Source organism: Triticum urartu, chromosome 2 (assembly GCF_003073215.2).
Source record: "Triticum urartu cultivar G1812 chromosome 2, Tu2.1, whole genome shotgun sequence".
NCBI lineage: Eukaryota > Viridiplantae > Streptophyta > Magnoliopsida > Poales > Poaceae > Triticum > Triticum urartu.
The window spans coordinates 202,693,594-202,716,272 of record NC_053023.1 but is presented as its reverse complement, the minus strand read 5'-3'; the positions used below and the strand labels follow the sequence as shown (position 1 = coordinate 202,716,272).

Here is a 22,679-nt window from a genome sequence, read left to right as displayed (position 1 = left end):
GGACTGACATGCAACTCGGTAGGACCGATATGGTTAGGGTTTGGGCATAACGTAATCTCGGTGAGACCGATTACACAAACTCGGTGAGACCGAATTTGGTAATTAGCTAACCAGAGAGTTGGTCAGGCAAACTCGGTGGGACCGATTTGCTCTTTCGGTGAGACCGAGTGGAACTCGGTGAGACCGAAAAGTTACAAAGGGGAAACACTGAGTTTACATTGCAATCTCGGTGGGACTGATTTGCTCTTTCGGTGGGACCGAAAAGTTACAAAAGGGGAAACAGAGAGTTTGCAACCCCATCTCGGTGAGACCGAGATCCTTATCGGTAGAACCGAATTGCTAGGGTTTGGCAGTGGCTAATGACAAGTGAAACTCGGTGGCGCCGGATAGGAAGAATCGGTAGGACCGAGTTTGGCTTAGGGTTTAGGTCATATGTGGATATGGGAAAGTAGTTGAGGGTTTTGGAGCATATCACTAAGCACATGAAGCAAGAGGCTCATTAAGCAACACCTCATCCCTCCTTGATAGTATTGGCTTTTCCTATGGACTCAATGTGATCTTGGATCACTAAAATATAAAATGAAGAGTCTTGAGCTTTTGAGCTTGAGCCAATCCTTTGTCCTTAGCATTTTGAGGGTTCCACTTTCACATCCATGCCATGCCAATCATTGAGCTTTCCTGAAATAATTATCTTGGAATAGTATTAGCTCAATGAGCTATATGTTGTTATGAATTACCAAAACCACCTAGGGATAGTTGCACTTTCACGCATCCCTCTCTTCACACGGGACCGTGATGATTCCTCCACTTCCTGGCATCTTGAGAACGTTGTAGCCGTGATGAATGACTGACATGAACTTGGCCAGGGCTGGATACCCGAGGATGGCATTATACGGCAGGCGGATGTGCGCGATGTCAAAGTCGATGATCTCGGTGCAGTAGTTCTTGCGCTCCCCGAAGGTGACGGGCAGGCGGACCTGCCCTATCGGTGTGGTGGAGCCGTCAGTCACTCCTGAGAAAGGCTTGGTGGGCTGGAGCTGTTCATATGACACTTGGAGGTTGTCGAACGTGTCGACGGACAGGACGTTGAGCCATGCGCCGCCGTCGATGAGAGTCTTGGTGACCTGCACATTGCTGATGACTGGGGAACACAACATAGGGAAGGCGCCAGCGGTGGCTGCGCACTTGAGCTGATCGGCCGAGTTGAAAGTGATGGCGCATTGGGACCACCTGAGCGGGCGCATGGCCTCGAGTTTGGGGAGCGCCGTGTTCACCTCACGAGTGAACTGTTTGAAGATGCGCTGAGAGGCTGGGGCCTGGGCGCTGCCCAGGATGCAGACGATCGCACACGGCTCCTAGAAGCCCCCAGCCCCCTCGTCCTGGTGGTGGTCGTCGTTCCTTCTTGGTGGCGGTAGTGGGGGAAGACCGGCGTTGCCCTAGGGTCGATCTTCACACGGCGGGTCCCTCCAGGCGCCCTCGCGAGGTTGGTCCTGCCAGCGGTCCTCACGAGGTCGGTCACGCCACTCCTGGCGCGGGCCACGGTCGTCCCTGCGTCCACCTCCATGTCCTCCTCCGTGGCCGTAGCCCCGGTCGTTGTGCTCGGGGCGTCGACCGTAGCGTCCTTCCCGTATGGCTATGAGCTCTTGACAGTCACTGGTGTTGTGGGTGTTTAGGTTGTGGAAGGCGTAGAACGGTCGGCCGTTCTTGGATGACTCGGGCTGATCTCTGCCCCTCTTGATGTCGGGCTCCGTTGCGAGCACAGCTGCCTCCTTGTGCTTCACGTCCTTGGCCTTGGCCTTCTTCTCCTCTATGCCCACAGCTGGCAGCTCAAGGAGAGTGAGGCGCCCCTCCTCAGCTCTTGCGCACTTGGTCGCCAGGTTGAACAGCTCCTGAGATGTGCAGAGCTCCTCGTGGATGGCGAGCTCTTCCTTCATCTTGATGTCACGGAAACCGTCAGAAAACGCGGAGATGATGGCCTCGTCCGTGACCTTGGGGATCTTGAGGCGGGTGTTGTTGAAGCGCTGGATGTACTTCTGGAGGGTCTCTCCTGGTTTCTGCCTGATGCGGTGTAGATTACCCGCGGTCGGTGGGCAGTCGCGAGTGCATGGGAAGTTGGCGATGAAGCGGTCACGCATCTCGTCCCACGAGGAGATCGAGCCATGCTGCAGGTTCAGGAGCCAGGAGAAAGCTCCATCCTTGAGAGCCATTGAAAACCAATTCGCCATGACCTTTTCGTCGCCCTTGGCCGCTTCGATGCTCAGCTCATAGAGCTGCAAGAACTCCGCGGGGTTGGCGGTAGCATCGTAGCGAGGAGGCAGATCCGGCTTGAACTTGCCCGGCCAGGCGACGCTAGGCAGCTCGGGGCTGAAGGCGCGGCAGCCAGCCGTGGTTGCCGGGGCCCGCTTCGTAGGTGGAGCTTGGTCTTGACGAGGTCCGCACTGCGCCGCTGTGGGCAGTGCGCGGTCTTGACGAGGTGGCGCGGGGAGCGCAGGTGCAGCTTCTCGCGGCCGCGGAATTTCTTGGCAGCTTCTCTCTTCGCGCGCGGGCGCCGAGCACGGCGGATCACGCCGCGGAGCCGCGCGCCTTTGTGCCAAGGCGCCGTCTTGAGGCGGAGGTGGAGGCACGCCATGAGCCGCGTCGCCCGCAGCTGGTTGAGGGGGAGGCAGAGAGTGGGACGGCACCAGAGAGCCCTCTGCGGTGCGGACGAGCTCGGCGACGCGGTCGAGCCACTCCTCGTAGAGGTCGTCGACGAGGCGGTAGCGCAGGAGCTCGTTCGCCGCGAGGAGTGCGGCCCATGCCTCCATGGGAGCGCGGTGCGCGTGAGACAAAGAACCGGCAGGGGTCAGTGATGGAGTGGCGGTGTGGCCGTCCTGCCGCATCGAAGGATGCAGCAAGGACGCATGCTGCTCATTCCCCACCGGGCCGGTGGCAGCGTTGGCGGCAGGAGACGGAGAACGGCGATGTGGCCCGCCGACGGGAGCCGTCTGAGCGACGCGGGCGGTGAGGGCAGCCCGATGCTCAGCTCGAGCACGGCGAGCGTTCGCCATGGAGACGACGGAGCGACGTAGCGACAAACTGATGGAAGGGAAGCTACGGCGCACCCCTACCTGGCGCGCCAAATGTTGGATGTGGGGTTTCGGCAAACCCTTAAGGTTCGAACACTAGGGTGCGCGCGAAGTCTTTCCTTCCCACCAATCTACGCCCTAACTCGCTAAAATCTCGCAGACGAACTCGACGAACTCGCAACACGGAAAGACACGAGGTTTATACTGGTTCGGACCACCGTTATGGTGTAACACCCTACTCCAGTGTGGTAGTGGTGGATTGCCTCTAGGGCTGATGATGAACAGTACATGGGAAGAACAATCTCCTGAGGTTGATGTGTTCTTGTGAGTAGGCTCTCGATCGGGTTGGATGAAGCTAAGATGAGATGCGATGCCTCTACTATGGTGGCTAGCTTTACTTATATAGGCCCTGGTCCTCTTGCCAAATATCGAGCAGGAAGGGAGCCAACAACGGTGGGAAAATTTGAAGGGGGGCAGCTAGTACAAGCTATCTTGACAAAAGTGGTCTTCGCCTGCGGAAAACTCTGGCGATGACGTCGTCTTGGGCTCCATGATGACCTTCATCTTGCCGTCCTCCTGGTCTTGGTCTCGTTGCACCAATATAGCAACCTTTGCCTGATGCCTCGGTACTCTTTGTCTGCGCTGGCCTCCTTAGCACCAAAGAGGAAATAAGGACGTTGTGCGCGCCTAGCGCCCGCCTGGTGTCGTGCGTCATGGCTCACGTCACGAGGGCCTCGTGAGGTTTGCCCCGCCTTGATATCTCCGCTCCTCGTGAGCCTGCCTGGCTAGGGCACTCCAGAGGAGGCCTTGCGTCGTCCGCCTCGCGAGGCTTGGACCCTCGCGAGGGTCTTGGATGCCTTGTTGATGAAGATGGGTCGTACGGCCTGCTGGCTTAGCCACGCCGTGGGCTGCAGGCAGGCAAGTCTGGGGACCCCCGTTCCCAGAATGCCGACAGCGGGCCCCCGTGCCGCTACCGTCGCCAAGCCGCCTCTGGAGCTGCAGCGCGCCTCCGCTTCGATGAGTCGCGGCGCCTTGCTGTAGAGCCGCCGATGTGCCCTGGCCTAAGCTGCCCGCCGTTGAGAGTCGCCTTCTTCTAAACCACGAGGGCTGCGGCCATGGTAGTTGGAGTTTCAGTATAGTTTTCAAGGAATTACTGTCTTGAATTCTAAAAATTGATCCGCTCCTATTACATTACCTGGAGTCAAAGCCATCCAAGTAAATGGTCATGGTAGGTGCTGGAGTGTGTTGCTACCTATTACCAATTGATCGATCTACTAAATTAAAAGAGGGACAAGCAGACGACAACCAGGAAGTGGATGTCTCTTCCACCACGCCTCTGAGCCGCCTGGGTCGGCCTTGCTATTTCCACGGATGTGCGGTAAGTCGTCGTGGCCCTCAACGCCTCGAGTCGCCGCCACCGGAGAGCCGCCCCGTGTTGTGGCCCGTATGCGTCTCTACATGTTCTTATGAGCCGTCAGCCTTGCCGCGCGAGTTTCACCTCTGATCCACTGTCCAAATACTGAGCCGCCCTTGCTAGAGGCCACATTAAGTCCAAGCCTCGCCTTTGTTCTTGCCCTGCCCAAATACTGTGGCCGATTACTGCTAATAAGTAAAATAAAGTGGCAGCATCTGGGGAGTCCTCGTGAGGATAAACACAAATATCCTTAGCGTGCATATAAGGATCAAATGACTATTCAACAATTGGGTTGAAAAGTTATCTATGGGTACTATTTACGGATCATTCGGTCGTCTGAACAAAGTCAGGTGATACCCATCCAAGTTTGTTTTATTAGCACATATTGTTTTTGTCAAAGAACAGTTTATCTTTGCCTTGGTCTGCAATATTGTTTATGCACGACAATTATTTATTGCAAGAGCGATGGATGTATAGCTCGCGTCAACATTATCAGGCGCTAGCATCTGACCGTGCCATGATGCTCGACGAATATATGTGCAAACCATTGTTTTACGGCCCAATTTATATCAATATGATGTGGTTGATTCACCCGTCTGCGCGTTTTGTTGCGCCTGCGATTGACTAGCCCGTCCGCATCGGCTTGTAACACCACGGCCGACTCATCTGTCTACTCCCGCGGCCGACTCAGCCGTGATTGATTTCAGCTTTACTGTGGTGATCATCAACTCCGCGTTGGATAATTTCTGGCCTAACATATCAGGTGAAATCCATCCAGTATATTTTTATGTTAGATATTGCTTTCTTTGAAAGAGCAATTACTCTGGCTTGCAAATTATCCAATGCAGGACAAGTTGTCTACTTCAAAAGGGACGATTATATCACTGAGTTGTTGAATGACTTATACGGGTTTATATCACGGTTAAATATGGAGAATTTCAAGACAATTCCTTGAGTCGTCTTAAGACTCGGGGGCTACAATGACATGACTCGGCGGAATTGGCCGGTATCCGTGAATCAAGAAATCCGGGTCATTGGAGGGGAAAAATAACCCGGCCCCGGAGACTACTGCTATATTGATGAAAATTTAAGGCCGTCAAAAAATTTCCGGCTCAAAATGAAGAACTCCGGTTTAAAATCCGGCTCAAGGGAAATATGTTTTCTCACAAAGCTTTGAAGCTCTCAATATCCTGGTTGAAATTCCGGTTCAAAAAGAATTCATCTCTCTCAAGTTCGAGTTCTCAAAAAAATTAAAGGTTGCCAAAGAGAACTTGTTGCCATGATGCACGGTTCAAACATGGGTATCCTGCCTTATGGGCTTATATTATTATGATCACTTGGGGGCTTCCTTCTCATTGAGCATAGCTATGACTACCCTCTTGATCCGGCTTGTACGCCATGATTACAAAATACTTGGGGGCTGCCTGCTCACTGAGCATAGTTGTGACTACCCTTTGATCCGGCTTATACGCCTTGTTACAAATAACATGGGGGCTTCCTTCTCATTGAGCATAGCTATGACTACCCTACTGATCCGGCTTGTACGCCTTGATTACAAATAACTTGGGGGTTTTCTGTCCAAGTTGAATTATTACCAAAGAGAACTTGCTATAATGTGTAGTTCAAACATAGGTAACCTGCCTTGATGGCTTGTTAAAGGTCACTTGGACGCTTCATGTTCAATGAACATGGCTATATTCACCCTTTTGATCGGCTTGGACGCTAGGTGTCTTCACCAAAAATCTGGGTTATCCTGCCTTTGTATGTCTGCCACTCCGCCCAGACCATGTAGCCTTGATGCTTATGATTCATATTTGAATCTATCCGGAGTTTTGATAACCCGACCTGGCTTTGGACGATATGTCGCCAGTGTGCTTTGATTATGTGCTTGGAGCTTTGCGCTCTAAGCTTTGGGCTGTTGCCCTTACTACATGTGGCATGATAAGCCGGCAGTATGAATTGGTGGATAGGGCGTTGTGTTCTACTTTTTTGGGCTGTTACCCTTACTTCATATGGTGTTGTAAGCCGGCAGTGTGAACTGATTTCACAGGCAATGTAGCCTTGATTATATGACTCATCATTGAGCATCTTTGGGTTTGATAACACGCCCTGATAGCAGACTTTAAGTCGCCAGGATATTTTGCCTTGAGCAATCAAAATGATGATATTTCATGACTCCGGGTTGATACTGGCCCCGGATTATAAGTATAAAGGCATCACCATGGTATTAATCTACAAGTATGTCTTTCAATAATGGTATGAATATTTTGGTTTTGATAAACCGCCCTGGCTATGGACTTTAAAGTCGCCAGTATATTTTGGATTGCGCCATTGGAATTATGCTCTTATAAATCATTGGATTGATACCCTCACTGGATGTGGTGATGTAAGCCGGCAATTTGAGTCAATCTTCCAGGTATGGCAATGTAAGCCAGCAATATAAATCAATCCTACAAGTATGTTTTCTTGGTTATACGAATATGCGAGCTTTGATAACCCGCCTTGGCTTTTAACTTTAAGTTGACAGTATGTTTAGGCTTGAATGGCCTTAATGCTAGTCTTTTCCATAATTGCATAAGACTATATTATGTTTGGGTTGTTACCCGCCCTGGCTTTTGACATTAAGTCACCAGGGCATATGTTGTTTAAACTTTCTGCAGGATTTGTAGAGCTATGACTTACATAAATGATTAAGTTTAAGCCCATCGTCAAAGATTGAAATTGGTGTTTCAAGAGGGTTATCAAGTATTGATTTTCATAAAGCCTATAAGTCATCGGGTTACAAAAATCCTGGATTACAATGGATGTGTATTAAGTCGTCATCGGCCAAGAGCCGCCAGGTATTTAAACTCTGGATTTACTTGTCAACCGATAAGGTATTCAAATCTTTAATAGCCAAACTTGGCTGGATTGTCATGATGATATTGAATGATTGAGGTTTTCATACCAGATTATATTATTCAAATCTTGAATAGCCTACATGGCTGGATTTTTATTATGGTTATCAATAACCAGTATTATGATTGAGGTTTTCAAAGTCGCTTCAGCGCAATGGTTATTATTTCTTCATCAATAGATATGGTTTATTCTACAATGGAAGGAATAGTCCCGAGTCGCTGCAGGCACACGACCCGACACTTGGGGCTACATTATTCAAATCATGATTATATCAAACTAGTTGACCCGTTGCGCCAAATGGCGCAGAGACCCATTAAAGACATGTTATCGATGAAAATAGTTTTATTTTGCAAGGACATCTTCGATATTGATATTAGAAAGCCCATGTGTTAAATCATGCTATATTAAAAATATGTTGATCACGCCAAGAAATCTTAGTTTGAAAAATAAATCATATTTGTATAACATGTATAGACCAGTTAAGGAAGCATCTTTTTGGTTGAAAAATATGGTTATCACGCCGAGAAATCTGAGTTTGGAAAAAAAAAACATATTTGTATAACATGTATAGACCATACAACTCGACAGTAAAATTTGGAAATGTTAATCTTCTGAAGTCATGCATAGTGCCTTAGCATAATAAGGAGTATAGTACTGCACATGCTATGTTGCAGAAGAACAAAAATGGTACTCCCTCCAATCCAAAATAAATGCCATGGTTTTAGTTAAAACCACTACACTTATTTTGGATCAGAGGAAGTAGATAACAATAATTAGGCAACTACAATAACAAAAAACACCGGGGCATGTCAATATAATTATTAAATTCGATCTCCATCTGTTGTGAAATAAACAATGCAACTGCACACAGATCAAACCATCATTTGTTCCAACATCGAAAAAACAATATCAGTTCCACAACAAGCATAAATAGGTAGCACGCTGTTCTTATCTCTTCAATAGTGCAAAAAGTATGTACTGCCATAGAGCAACACCTACAGTAGAAACATAAATCAGGCTAAAACAGAAGCAGACCCAATTTGAGAATTCTCGAATGCCCTGATAAGAGTCGTATGTAAGTAGCTTGACTGCAATTTCACCAAAACAAAAAAGGGAAGCAAGAATCTTCTATGCTACGTTTTCCTCTAGTCGATATGCCTGCAATCACTCAAGCCGACAAGATCATATGCTTGCAATCATTTGAGCCATCAATTAGCCAAAATTCTTAACACAACATCAAAATAGCTCTGTAAAAAGGAAGAAACATGACAAAATGCTATGAACAGAATGAGAAAGATATAAAACAAATGTAAACCAGTGACAAAAATGAAGAGAGCTACAAAAAATGGGAAATCAAAATTTCTAAATAGCATTAGCTACTAGCAGAAGAATTTGCATTACTTAAAAGGCAACTCTTGCAGCCTACATTACTTGTCGCAATTAAAATATAAGATTTCTAACTGGATAATCAGGATTGTGCTAATGTTTACTAATCCTAGAAATCATCAATTCAAGTCCTCTATTTCAGCGAGAACATCAAAATCCCCTTTGATAAGGAACTGCTTGATAAGGACCGGCACAAATGATGGCTTATATTTAAAAAGTGGCGTTGACGCCTACATTGCATGGTAAGGAGGCAATACCAAAATGCTAAATTCTGGTCAGGGTAAGGAAGCCTGCATTATCATATTATAAGATGGAAAACCCTTCTAAGTTTACTGTCAAATAAGGATCAGATTCCTTGACATCTTGAGGCTGTGTACCTCCACCCACTCTGCCCATGGAAGAAAATAAAGGAAGCCTGCATTATCATATTTTAAGTCACATATTACAGTTTGTTGGCCCACCTTTCTGATTATACATCCAGTAAAATGATATAACTATCTTTTATAAGCTACAAAGAGATCAACCGTGAGCTTCAAGGTCCGATGAAAACTCAATAGGATATACGCCATAGCAATACTTGGCCCTATTTTCATATTCAATGCACACCATCTAATTCTAATAATAATAAATCTCAATTAAAACGATACATAAAAATTTTGTAGTTAGAGATAGGACCAAGTTGGAGTAGTACAGAGAAAATCAAACTTTATCCTAGCATTACACAGAAGAAACATGAGTCACTTATCGTAAGAACAGAAACATACTGTGAAATAAGGATCAGGTTCCATCCCTATACCTCGACATGCTGAGGCGCTGCACCTCCACCCACTCTGCCCATGAATGAAATAATAGAGGGCGGCTCAACTAATCAAAGCATAGCGTCCTTGCTGCTGTAGTAAACTTTGTAAAGTAGTGGCCTGCTCACAAGCATTTAACATACTCACAGTGGAAGATATGTCTTTCTAGGCATGTAGTCTGCAACAAGCAATCTCTCATCACCTTGGGAGGAATAGCCAAGCAGATTTGCTGACCTTTTGCCCCAGAGGCAGAGCTGACCAGCTTATTTAACATCTTCCTGAAGCATAATTATTTCCTCAAAAGATATGGGCAAATCTTACAAAATCACTGGCACTGTATGGATCAAGTTGAATTATGCACCGATACGGAACATCTAAAAAAGGAACAAACAAATTAAACCCATTAGTTGTACATGCTCTTTACAGAGCATACATGAACTACAACACAGCAAACTAAACATGAATATAAATTGGGGCCATGACTTCACAATGTACAAAAAAAGTCAATAAAAATGGACGACCTATCTTCAATCCAATGTGTAACAGGATTGAAGCAAGTTATGGGCTACAATGGTGTAAAAATATATAAAAACTTGGATATCGGACGACTCTTTGGCGCAAAATCGTAGGCGCTAATGAACAAGACAAATTTAAACACCATATATCATTACATCTTAAAGTTCACATAACCATGGCCCATCAATAGACAATTATACCGACAAAGAAAGGTAAATGCATGTAGCTAGAGACAGCACAGCAGTATTACGGTACTTAGAGAAAGAGAAGCATGTGTGTAGCGAGGAAGAACAAGCATGTAGGGAAGAATGAATAAAGAAAACCGTGAACAGCAACACAGAGTTGCAGATGCAGCAACCTAGCAGATCGTTGAACCTGCTAGACAAACGGAGATAGACCTGCCAGAGTACATGCATAACGGTCACACAGGCATAAAAACAGCAGGCTTATAGACAAGCAAAACAACAGCTAATTACCAGAGCTAGAAAGCAGAACCAGGCCAAGAAAGCATGCTATACAGAGGACTATACAAAGGCGGGCCAGCAGGCAAAACGAGATGAAAAAAAAAAGGTCATTACACACACATTTCATCGAACATGTTGCATGCAACCAAACAGAGTGCAGACTAACCTCAATGGCAATGGCAGAAAGATGCGACTGTCGATGCAGGACACAACGGGAAGAAACCAACCTGCACACGATGGGGACAAGAGTAAGAACAGAGGTTACCAGGGCGCAGGGAAAAGGAAGGAAGAAGCAAGAATCAAGTAAAGAAGGGCACGAACCTCAACCGGCACTGTTCATCCAGCACACGAAGGCTACTGCAATAGATGAGCACACCATCGGCGAAGAAGGATGAACAATCCAACCGAGGGGAACAACGCATAGGCACCTGCTACAGAAAACTGGCCAATATAATTAGAATCAACTAAAACTGGCTAAAACAAGCAGAGTAGACCATTGACGAAAGTCGAATGATAGGGACGAGACAAACATTGATGAAGAGAAGAAAGCAGGAGCAAGCTCAGCAAATCCTACAAATGAAAGCGGAAAGACATCGGGAGCTTACTGGATTCGAAGAGGAGAGGAGGCGGCGGCCGTTGAACTCGCCGCCAGCTACGGCGGAGCTGCCCCTCTCGACCGTGCGGGCCACAGCAGAGGAGGCGGTGCGTCGGGCCGACTAGCGGATGCAGTTGCTCCTGCTGCTCCGGCCAGTGGGCCTCCGGAAATATGCTCTAGAGGCAATAATAAATTGGTTATTATTATATTTTTTTTATTCATGATAATCGTTTATTATCCATGCTATAATTGTATTGATAAGAAACTCAAATACATGTGTGGATACATAGACAACACCATGTCCCTAGTAAGCCTCTAGTTGACTAGCTCGTTGATCAATAGATGGTTACGGTTTCCTGACCATGGACATTGAATGTCATTGATAACGGGATCACATCATTAGGAGAATGATGTGATGGACAAGACCCAATCCTAAGCATAGGACTAGATCGTGTAGTTCATATGCTATAGCTTTTCTAATGTCAAGTATCATTTCCTTAGACCATGAGATTGTGCAACTCCCGGATACCGTAGGAATGCTTTGGGTGTATCAAACGTCACAACGTAACTGGGTGGAGCTATAAGAGTGCATTACTACAGGTATCTCCGAAAGTGTCTGTTGGGTTGGCACGAATCGAGACTGGGATTTGTCACTCCGTGTAAAGAGGTATCTCTGGGCCCACTCGGTAGGACATCATCATAATGTGCGCAATGTGATCAAGGAGTTGATCACGGGATGATGTGTTACGGAACGAGTAAAGAGACTTACCGGTAACGAGATTGAACAAGGTATCGGATACCGACGATCGAATCTCGGGCAAGTAACATACCGATAGACAAAGGGAATTGTATACGGGATTGATTGAGTCCTTGACATCGTGGTTCATCCGATGAGATCATCGTGGAACATGTGGGAGCCATCATGGGTATCCAGATCCCGCTGTTGGTTATTGACCGGAGAACGTCTCGGTCATGTCTGCATGTCTCCCGAACCCGTAGGGTCTACACACTTAAGGTTCGGTGACGCTAGGGTTGTAGAGATATTAGTATGCGGTAACCCGAATGTTGTTCGGAGTCCCGGATGAGATCCCGGACGTCACGAGGAGTTCCGGAATGGTCCGGAGGTAAAGAATTATATATAGGAAGTGCTATTTCGGCCATCGGGACAAGTTTCGGGGTCACCGGTATTGTACCGGGACCACCGGAAGGGTCCCGGGGGTCCACCGGGTGGGGCCACCTGCCCCGGGGAGCCACATGGGCTGTAGGGGTTGTGCCTTGGCCTATATGGGCCAAGGGCACCAGCCCCAAGAGGCCCATGCGCCAAGAGAAGAGAAAAAGGGGAGAGTCCTAAAGGGGGAAGGCACCTCCGAGGTGCCTTGGGGAGGATGGACTCCTCCCCACCCTTGGCCGCACCCTTCCTTGGAGGAAGGGGCAAGGGCTGCGCCTCCCCCTCTCCCTTGGCCCTATATATAGTGGGGAAAAGGAGGAGCAAACCAATCTAAGTCCTGGCGCCTCCCTCTCCCTCCCGTGACACATCTACCTCCTCCCGCAGCGCTTAGCGAAGCCCTGTTGGAATCCCGCTACTTCCACCATGCCGTCGTGCTGCTGGATCTCCATCAACCTCTCCCTCTTTCCTTGCTGGATCAAGGCATGGGAGACGTCACCGGGCTGTACGTGTGTTGAACGCAGAGGTGCCGTGCGTTCGGCACTTGATCATCGGTGATCTGAATCACGACGAGTACGACTCCATCAACCCCGTTCACTTGAACGCTTCCGCTTAGCGATCTACAAGGGTATGTAGATGCACTCTCTTTCCCCTCGTTGTTGGTTTCTCCATAGATAGATCTTGGTGATACGTAGGAAAATTTTGAATTTCTGCTACGTTCCCCAACAGTGGCATCATGAGCTAGGTCTATGCGTAGATTCTATGCACGAGTAGAACACAAAGTAGTTGTGGGCGTTGATTTTGTTCAATATGCTTGCCGTTACTAGTCTTATCTTGATTCGGCGGCATCGTGGGATGAAGCGGCCCGGACCAACCTTACACGTACTCTTACGTGAGACCGGTTCCACCGACAAACATGCACTAGTTGCATAAGGTGGCTGGCGGGTGTCTGTCTCTTCCACTTTAGTCGGATCGGATTCGGTGAAAAGGGTCCTTATGAAGGGTAAATAGCAATTGGCATATCACGTTGTGGTCTTTGCGTAGGTAAGAAACGTTCTTGCTAGAAACCCATAGCAGCCACGTAAAACATGCAAACAACAATTAGAGGATGTCTAACTTGTTTTTGCAGGGTATGCTATGTGATGTGATATGGCCAAAAGGATGTGATGAATGATATATGTAATGTATGAGATTGATCACGTTCTTGTAATAGATTATCATGGAGCCCCAAGATGGAGATCAAAGGAGCTACATGACATTGGCCATATCATGTCACTATTTGATTGCATGTGATGTTTATCATGTTTATACATCTTATTTGCTTAGAACAACGGTAGTAAATAAGATGATCCCTCATTAAAATTTCAAGAAGTGTTCTCCCCTAACTGTGCACCGTTGCTACAGTTCGTCGTTTCGAAGCACGCCGTGATGATCGGGTGTGATAGATCCTTACGTTCACATACAACGGGTGTAAGACAGTTTTACACAGCAAAAACACTTAGGGTTAACTTGACGAGCCTAGCATGTACAGACATGGCCTCGGAACACAGAAGACCGAAAGGTCGAGCATGAGTCATATAGAAGATACGATCAACATGAAGATGTTCACCGACGTTGACTAGTCTGTCTCACGTGATGATCGGACACGGCCTAGTTCACTCGGATCATGTAATCACTTAGATGACTAGAGGGATGTCTATCTAAGTGGGAGTTCATAAGATGAACTTAATTATCCTGAACATAGTCAAAAGATCTTTGCAAATTATGTCGTAGCTCGCGCTTCAGTTCTACTGTTTAGATATGTTCCTAGAGAAAATTTAGTTGAAAGTTGATAGTAGCAATTATGCAGACAAGGTCCGTAAACTGAGGATTGTCCTCAATGCTTCTTAGAAGGCTTATGTCCTTAATGCACTGCTCAGTGTGCTGAACCTCGAACGTTGTCTGTGGATGTTGCAAACATCTGACATACACGTTTTGATAACTACATGATAGTTCAGTTAAACGGTTTAGAGTTGAGGCACCAAAGACGTTTTTTGAAACGTCGCGAAACATGTGAGATGTTTCGAGGGCTGAAATTAGGATTTCAAGCTCGTGCCCACGTCAAAAGGTATAAGACCTCCGACGATTTTCTTAGCCTGCAAACTAAGGGAGAAAAGCTCAATTGTTGAACTTGTGCTCAGATTATCTGAGTACAACAATCGCTTGAATCGAGTGGGAGTTGATCTTCCAGATGAAATAGTGATGGTTCTCCGAAGTCATTACCACCAAGCTGCTAGAGCTTCGTAATGAACTATAATATATCAGGGACATATATGATGATCCTTGAGATATTCGCAATGTTTGACACCGCGAAAGTAGAAATCAAGAAGGAGCATCAATTGTTGATGGTTGGTGAAACCACTAGTTTCAAGAAGGGCAAGGGAACGAAGGGATACTTCATAAAACGGCAATTCAGCTGCTGCTCTAGTGAAGAAACCCAAAGTTGAACCCAAACCCGAGACTGAGTGCTTCTGTAATAAGGGGAACAACCACTGGAGCAGAATTACCCTAGATACTTGATAGATTAGAAGGCTGGCAAGGTCGATAGAAGTATATTGGATATACATTATGTTAATGTGTACTTTACTAGTACTCCTAGTAGCACCAGGGTATTAGATACCGGTTCGGTTGCTAAATGTTAGTAACTCGAAATAAAAGCTACGGAATAAACGGAGACTAGCTAAAGGTGAGCTGACGATATGTGTTGGAAGTGTTTCCAGGGTTGATATGATCAAGCATCGCACGCTCCCTCTACCATCGAGATTGGTATTAAAACCTAAATAATTGTTATTTGGTGTTTGCGTTGAGCATGGACATGATTGGATTATGTCTATCGCAATACAGTTATTCATTTAAAGAGAATAATGGTTACTCTGTTTATTTGAATAATACCTTCAATGGTCTTACACCTAAAATGAATGGTTTATTGAATCTCGATCGTAGTGATACGCATGTTCATGCCAAAAGATATAAGATAGTAATGATAGTACCACCTACTTGTGGCACTGCCACGTAAGTCATATCGGTATAAAACGCATGAAGAAGCTCCATGTTGATGGATCTTTGGACTCACTCATTTTGAAAGTTTGAGACATGCGAACCATGTTTGTTGGTAGATATGCATGAAGAAACTCTATACAGATGGACCGTTTGAACTCACTTGATTTTGAATCACTTGAGACATGCAAATCATACCACATGGGCAAGATGACTGAAAGCCTCGTTTTCAGTAAAATGGAACTAGAAAGCAACTTGCTGGAAGTAATACATTTTGATGTGTGCGGTCCAGTGAGTGCTGAGGCATGTAGTGGATATCGTTATGTTCTTCACAGATGATTTGAGTAGATGTTGAGTATATTTACTTGATGAATCACGAGTCTGAATTATTGAAAGGTTCAAGTAATTTCAGTGTGAAGTTGGAAGATCGTCGTGATAAGAGGATAAAAATATCTATGATATGATCATAGAGATGAATATCTGAATTACGAGTTTGGCACAGAATTAAGACATTGTGGAAATTGTTTCACAACTGATACAGCCTGGAACACCATAGTGTGATGGTGTGTCCGAACATCATAACAGCACCCTATTAGATATGATGCATACCATGATGTCTCTTATCGAATTACCACAATAGTTTATGGGTTAGGCATTAGAGACAACCACATTCACTTTAAATAGGGCACCACGTAATTCCGATGAGATGACACCGTATGAACTATGGTTTAGAGAAACCTAAGCTGTCATTTCTTGAAAAGTTTGGGGCTGCGACGCTTGTGTGAAAAAGTTTTAGGCTGATAAGCTCGAACCCAAAGCGGATAAATGCATCTTCATAGGACACCCAAAACAGTTGGGTGTACCTCCTGTCTCAGATCCTAAAGCAATAAGGGATTGTTTCTAGAATCGGGTCCTTTCTCGAGGAAAAGTTTCTCTCGAAAGAATTGAGTGGGAGGATGGTGGAGACTTGATGAGGTTATTGAACCGTCACTTCAACTAGTGTATAGCAGGGCACAAAGAGTTGTTCCTGTGGAACCTACACCAATTGAAGTGGAAGCTTATGATATTGATCATGAGACTTCGGATCAAGTCACTCCCAAACCTCGTGGGATGACAAGGATGCGTACTACTTCAGAATGGTACGTAATCCTGTCTTAGAAGTCATGTTGCTAGACAACAATGAACCTACGAGCTATGGAGAAGCGATGGTGGGCCTGGATTCCGATAAATGGCTCGAGGCCATATAATCCGAGAGAGGATCCATGTATGAAAACAAAGTGTAGACTTTGGCAGAACGGCTCAATGGTCGTAAGGCTATTGAGTGCAGATGGATTTTAAAAGGAAGACGGACAATGATGGTGAATGTCACCATTAAGAAAGCTCGACTTGTCGTTAAGATGTTTTCCAACAAGTTCAAGGAGTTGACTACGATGAGACTTTCTCACTCGTAGCGATGCTAAGAGTCTGTTGGAATTATATTAGCGATTACTGCATTATTTATGAAATCTTGCAGATAGGATGTCAAAACATTGTTTCCTCGACGATTTTCTTGAGGAAAGGTTGTATGTGATACAACCGGAAGGTTTTGTCAATCCTGAAAGATGCTAATAAGTATGCAAAGCTCCAGCAATCCTTTTGAGGACTGGAGTAAGCATCTCGGAGTTGGAATGTACGCTTTGATGAGATGATCAAATATTTTGGGTTTATATAAAGTTTATGAGAAACTTGTATTTCCAAAGAAGTGAGTGGGAGCACTATAGAATTTCTGATGAGTATATGTTGTTGACACATTGTTGATCAGAAATGATGTAGAATTTCTGAAAAGCATATAGGGTTATTGGGAAAGTGTTTTTCAATGGAAAGCCTGGATCAAGCTACTTGAACATTGAGCATCAAGATCTATAAGGATAGATCAAAACGCATAATGGCACTTTCAAATGAGCACATACCTTGACATGATATTGAAGGTGTTCAAGATGGATCAGTCAAAGAAGTAGTTCTTGCCTGAGTTATAAGGTATGAAGTTAAGACTTAAAGCTCGACCACGGCAGAATAGAGAGAAAAGACGAAGGTCGTCCCCTATGCTTAAGACGTAGGCTCTACAGTATGCTATGCTGTGTACCGCACCTGAAGTGTGCCTTGCCATGAGTCAGTCAAGGGGTACAAGAGTGATCCATGAATGGATCACAGGACAGCGGTCGAAGTTATCCTTAGTAACTAGTAGACTAAGGAAGTTTCTCGGTTATGGAGGTGGTAAAAAGAGTTCGTCGTAAAGGGTTACGTCGATGCAAGCTTAACACCTATCCGGATAAGCTCTGAGTAGAGATACCGGATGCATATAATAGAGCAACAATTTAGAATAGATCCAAGTAGAACAGTTATTTGGAATAAGCTCCAAATAGAGCGTGGTAGCTACATCTAGGAGATGACATAGAGATTTGTAAAGCACACACGGATCTGAAAGGTTCGGACCCGTTGACTAAAACCTCTCTCACAAGCAACATGATCAAACCTAAAACTCATTGAGTGTTAATTACATAGTGATGTGAACTAGACTACTGACTCTAGTAAACTCTTGGGTGTAAGTCACATGGCGATGTGACCTGTGAGTGTTAATCACATGGCGATGTGAACTAGATTATTGACTCTAGTGCAAGTGGGAGACTGTTGGAAATATGCCCTAGAGGCAATAATAAATTGGTTATTATTATATTTCCTTGTTCATGATAATCGTTTATTATCCATGCTATAATTGTATTGATAGGAAACTCAAATACATGTGTGGATACATAGACAACACCATGTCCCTAGTAAGCCTCTAGTTGACTAGCTCGTTGATCAATAGATGGTTACGGTTTCCTGACCATGGACATTGAATGTCATTGATAACGGGATCACATCATTAGGAGAATGATGTGATGGACAAGACCCAATCCTAAGCATAGGACTAGATCGTGTAGTTCATATGCTATAGCTTTTCTAATGTCAAGTAGCATTTCCTTAGACCATGAGATTGTGCAACTCCCGGATACCGTAGGAATGCTTTGGGTGTATCAAACGTCACAACGTAACTGGGTGACTATAAAGGTGCATTACAGGTATCTCCGAAAGTGTCTGTTGGGTTGGCACGAATCGAGACTGGGATTTGTCACTCCGTGTAAACGGAGAGGTATCTCTGGGCCCACTCGGTAGGACATCATCATATGCGCAATGTGACCAAGGAGTTGATCACGGGATGATGTGTTACAAAATGAGTAAAGAGACTTACCGGTAACGAGATTGAACAAGGTATCGGGGATACCGACGATCGAATCTCGGGCAAGTAACATACCGATAGACAAAGGGAATTGTATACGGGATTGATAGTCCTTGACATCGTGGTTCATCCGATGAGATCATCGTGGAACATGTGGGAGCCATCATGGGTATCCAGATCCCGCTGTTGGTTATTGACCGGAGAACGTCTCGGTCATGTCTGCATGTCTCCCGAACCCGTAGGGTCTACACACTTAAGGTTCGGTGACGCTAGGGTTGTAGAGATATTAGTATGCGGTAACCCGAATGTTGTTCGGAGTCCCGGATGAGATCCCGGACGTCACGAGGAGTTCCGGAATGGTCCGGAGGTAAAGATTTATATATAGGAAGTCCTGTTTTGGCCATCGGGACAAGTTTCGGGGTCATCGGTATTGTACCGGGACCACCAGAAGGGTCCCGGGGGTCCACCGGGTGGGGCCACCTGCACCGGGGGGCCACATGGGCTGTAGGGGGTGTGCCTTGGCCTATATGGGCCGAAGGCACCAGCCCCAAGAGGCCCATGCGCCAAGAGAGAGGAAAAAGGGGAGAGTCCTAAAGGGGGAAGGCACCTCCGAGGTGCCTTGGGGAGGATGGACTCCTCCCCACCCTTGGCCGCACCCTTCCTTGGAGGAAGGGGCAAGGGCTGCGCCTCCCCCTCTCCCTTGGCCCTATATATAGTGGGGAAAAAGGAGGAGCAAACCAATCTAAGGCCTGGCACCTCCCTCTCCCTCCCGTGACACATCTACCTCCTCCCGCAGCGCTTAGCGAAGCCCTGTTGGAATCCCGCTACTTCCACCACGCCGTCGTGCTGCTGGATCTCCATCAACCTCTCCCTCTCTCCTTGCTAGATCAAGGCATGGGAGACGTCACCGGGCTGTACGTGTGTTGAACGCGGAGGTGCCGTGCGTTCGGCACTTGATCATCGGTGATCTGAATCACGACGAGTACGACTCCATCAACCCCGTTCACTTGAACGCTTCCGCTTAGCGATCTACAAGGGTATGTAGATGCACTCTCTTTCCCCTCGTTGCTGGTTTCTCCATAGATAGATCTTGGTGATACGTAGGAAAATTTTGAATTTCTGCTACGTTCCCCAACACTCCCTCCATGGCGACACTGCCTCCTTGCTCCGGCTGTTCCGGCCGGCGAGCCTCCCTCTACGGCCAACCCCGTCCTCATTTTCTGTTGCACCAACCCCCGTCGGTTTCCCCCGGAGGCGTCGGCCTTCTTCCCAAACCTGACCCATGCGCCACCAACCTAAGCGATGGATCGACGACGGTGTACTCTCCCATCGGCCATGGATCCATGGTACCTGGCCGGTGGAGGCGTCGGGGCAACAATGGGGAGCGGGGGGAATGGCAACGATGAGCACGAACACGCAAGGAGACGGAGATGGCTAGGGTTCATGGCTTCTAGATGTGGAGGCGGAGGAGGGATAGAGATTGATGAGGGAGGGAGGGGTGCGGCATGCGAGCAAGGGGACTGGGCAAGGGGGTTTCGAGGACACGGCCCCGCAAACGTCACAACGCACGACGCGGCCAACTGCTCCCCATCTCCTCCAACGCAGGACGCGGGCACCGCGTGACGCGATGCGTCAAGTGTGGTTCACCCGAGAAATTGCAACCCAGCCAATGGAGGATTCAATGAGCGGGACCAGGAGGAGGGCGGCCCACCCGTCATCGTGTCAGCATAATCGTGGGTGCACAAGTCGGGCGCACATGCTCCAGCCCACCCCTCAGCAATTGACGTGGGATGCAGTAACTCCCACGACGCATCACGCGGGCCGCGCAAGAGGAACCAAAAGCGGTTGACCAAGAAAACTCACCGTGAAACATGCAGCCAGGGCAGCCGACGAGCGGGACCCAGCCAATCCGGGAGCAGCGCAGGGTAAACAGGGAGCAGCGCAGAACCCGCGCCTGCGCACGCGCCCACGATGCGGGCTTCGCGCGCACGCGGCGTGGCAGGAGAGGCTGCCCCGCGCACCAAAGAAACCGGTACCCAGCCAATCCGATCCAGCGCGAGCCCCACACGTCATCTCTTGACCAGGATCTACCGTCCAGTAAAAACTGCAGAAGTCAATGCCAGCGAAGATCCGACGGGCAGGAAGCAAAAAAAGACTTTGTCAACCCTCATCGAACGGCCAGCGAAGGAACTGATCAAGGGAGCATTCTCCAAGCGAGTTGGCTAGCCTCTGTAATGTTTTAAATATGGAAGTCCCATGTCACTGCAAGCATGCACCATGACACTTGGGGGCTAATGCAAAGTCATTTTTTGCTCGCCTTATCGCAGACCCGACTCATCACATCGTAATGAGCCGGCCCTTGGGGGCTACTAATTGCTCCTGTCAAAAATTCAAAGCACACAAGCCTTAATCCATTATATTGAAGGGTCCATTGCTCGGTTGGCAGAGCACAAGGATCTTAACCTTGTGGTCGTGGGTTTAAGCCATACGATGGAGGCTACATCGTATGATGTTATTTTCAATGAAGTATATATAAAGTTCCAGCTCGGTATTGTCTTGCTGAGCTGGCCCTTGGGGGCTACACGTTGTTGTTCAAGTCTACATGGTCGTATCTACAAAGTCTCTACTCATTATTGCATAATGACCTGACCCTTGGGGGCTACACAGGTTGAAATTTTTATGAGCATAAGGCAATTACAAGTCCCAGTTTGCTGCAAGCATGACAACTGGGCACTTGGGGGCTACATATGTGGAATATTCAATTTTGACTAATTGAGATGAACAACCTCGATTTCTTCAAGGTTGCAACATTTATATTGAAGCAACTCTTAAGCTATTACTACACTCCCTTCTTAAGACTTGGGGGCTACAAGTGATATGCATATAAGGGAGGTACATTTTCAAGGTTGATGTTAGCAAAAATTATGACCCGGTGCCATCAATATTTACAAACCGGCGGTTTTGGCAATCATAACTCGGGAAGCTCTACATCTTTAAGCTGGCTGAAAATCAGATAGGTATTTATAGACCAATATTTTTGTCAAGCTAGAGCATTGGAAGCCGAGTCAAATGGATTATTCTTTATAATATTTTTCTGCAAGAAGCTAATGTCAGCAAATTGACTATGAAGTGCCCGGATTTTTTGCATTGGCAAAGTTTGAACATATCTGCTAAACGAGATTTGCTAAGAGTTCATGGGCATGTATCAAGAAGGAAATGACAAGGACTTAAGGATGATCAGGTGCCGGTTCAGAAAAACTCTTAACCCGGAGCACAACCTGTCAAATTTGTTCTTGTGTTTATTTTGCAGGATCAGTTTATCATGGATAAATCCAAATTAAACCGGGGGCTAATGTTGGGGATATACCCCGCGGTATGACCCGGCCGGAGATATGACCCGACTGGGACTTGGCATTTCATCGGTAACCCGCCCGAAGACTGGCGACTCACTGATGACCCGGTCGGGCCTAGTGACTCATTGGTGACCCGGCAGGTGTTTCAGACGATTGACAAGACCCAACGGCCCAGAAGGCGGCTCATGGGAAGGCTGGCTCATATTATGGTGGGCTGACTTAAGAGGAAAGGCATGAGGAATATTCCCCTTACAAGGAAGCAAGACCCGTACTTGTATCCGGCTTGTAATAGAAGATAGACTAGTCCTAATCCTACTAGGACTCCACATGTAACCCGCCCCTCCAACTTATATAAGGAGGGACAGTGTTGAGGATATAACCACTGAGGGTAAACCGCCCAGGAGGGGCCGGTTCACCTTCAGTTATACTGAAGCCCAAGAAAACCCAGAAGATGGCACTTTACGAATGAAGCTTAGAGGCCCAGAGCCCGCAGGCGGTTTAGGGCCCATGATAGTAAACCGCCATGATTGTATAAACTTGCATTGTAAGATAAGAAAGAAGAGACCGAGGCGGACACTTGTATGAGCCAGCCTCAGGACTCTGTAGACCGGTCGGGGTCCTCCTGAGTATATAAAGGGGTGACTCGGCGGCGGTTCAGGGACAGAAAAACAACAAATCGAAGCCAGACAAAGCGGATTCGCTCCCTGGTCTTCGAAACCCCAGCAATACCAATC

At 47.0% G+C, this 22,679-nt stretch overlaps 1 long non-coding RNA gene across 6 annotated transcripts; it reads right to left on the bottom strand.

Annotated features, from left to right (window-relative positions):
* Positions 1–8,306: 8,306 nt before the first annotated feature.
* Positions 8,307–11,294, bottom strand: LOC125536763. 6 transcript variants are annotated; one of them, XR_007295214.1, is made up of 4 exons: positions 11,146–11,294; positions 10,862–10,971; positions 10,707–10,767; positions 8,307–10,474 (listed from the first exon to the last, which is right to left on the bottom strand). It is a non-coding gene; the product is annotated as an uncharacterized LOC125536763 (long non-coding RNA). The 6 variants fall into 6 exon arrangements; XR_007295212.1 differs by having other exon boundaries at positions 10,862–10,968; XR_007295211.1 differs by having other exon boundaries at positions 10,707–10,981.
* Positions 11,295–22,679: the final 11,385 nt, after the last annotated feature.